Source organism: Oryx dammah, unplaced genomic scaffold, assembly GCF_014754425.2.
Source record: "Oryx dammah isolate SB20612 unplaced genomic scaffold, SCBI_Odam_1.1 HiC_scaffold_8934, whole genome shotgun sequence".
In the NCBI taxonomy this organism is placed as follows: Eukaryota; Metazoa; Chordata; class Mammalia; order Artiodactyla; family Bovidae; genus Oryx; species Oryx dammah.
The window spans coordinates 1-1,294 of record NW_024078489.1 but is presented as its reverse complement, the minus strand read 5'-3'; the positions used below and the strand labels follow the sequence as shown (position 1 = coordinate 1,294).

The window sequence follows — 1,294 nt, the reverse complement described above, 5'->3', positions numbered from 1 at the left end:
CAGAGTGTAGGCTCTGTAGTTGTGGTGCACAGGTTCAGTTGTTCCATGGTATGTGGAATCTTCCCAGGCCAGGGACTGAACCAGTGTCCCTTGCATTGCAAGGAGGATATTTAACCACTGGACCACCGGGGAAGCCCTCTGCACTCGCTTCTTGCTGTCAAAATAACTTTATCCTGATAGTGTTCCCCTGGTCGACCTCAGCACCAGTAGGAGACAGCAGACAGCCTCATTGGTCACCTGTCTGCTTGGGTTTTGTACACTGGTTTAGCACAGTGTTTGGTAGAACTTCACTGACCAGAAAACAGGGATGTCACATCCATAGAAACAAAAACCATGGAATTCTGTTCCCAATGTGTACCTTCATTTTTCTTTTCTGTTTGTGTTTTAATTTTTCAAGTGAAAATAATACTGAGTTTCAGTAAAAAAAATACTGTCTTTTCACTTGGCTGTTCTGGTTTTAAAGGGTGAGCTTAGGCCATGTATTTTTCTCTACCAACTCGGCGCTTATGAAATACTTTTGTACCATAAGTAAAATTTGAGGTGTTTTGAAAAAAAAAAAGAGCAGATGAAGTATGGAGCATCCTTAGGGAATGAGAAACTTGAAGGACTGGTGGATGAGAAATCCTTAGGTCTAAACCTCAAGGAAGGTAGGATAGAGGGGTGGCCCTTGGTTGTGCACTGATCGGAGCCCTACAGCTTTGCTCAAGGTCCTTGAAAGATCTCTCTTTTTTACACCTCCCACGTCATGGTAGAGTGAGCAGAGACCTACCTGGCAATCACAAGTTGCATCCCAGAAGGTTTAAGAAATTGTGTGAATAAGGAGTTCTTGGTCACAACAGCAGCCTGGTCCATATAGAGCAGCAAGAAATTCATCCAGAGTGCGGTGCTGCCACTGCAGATGCCCGCCGGGCATCATGGGCAGGGTTCCAGGATGATTTCCTGCAGCCAAGGGAGGGATCAGCTCTTGGAGGCCTCCTGGTAACCCACAACCTCTCCACAGTGGCACAGCCTCCCCAAGCTCCCTATCCCAACAAACCCGCAAAACACAGGGATGATGCAGAACACCCCCTACAAGCGATGGTAGAGAGTGACAAAAGGTAATCCTTCAGATACACCTGGAACCAGGTGAAAAATAGATGAACTTTTCCAAAGAAGATGCACAGATAGACCAAAAAGCACATGAAAAGATGCTCAGCATCACCAATTATTAGAGGAATGCAAGTGAAAACTACATGCAGTATCCACTAGTTAGAATGTCCATCATCAAGGAATCCATGAAGAATAAATGCTGGAG

The 1,294-nt window shown here is 45.3% G+C and overlaps 1 pseudogene; it reads left to right on the top strand.

Moving 5' to 3' along the window:
- The first annotated feature begins 565 nt into the window (after window positions 1-565).
- Window positions 566-1,097, top strand: LOC120860108 (annotated as a pseudogene).
- Window positions 1,098-1,294: the final 197 nt, after the last annotated feature.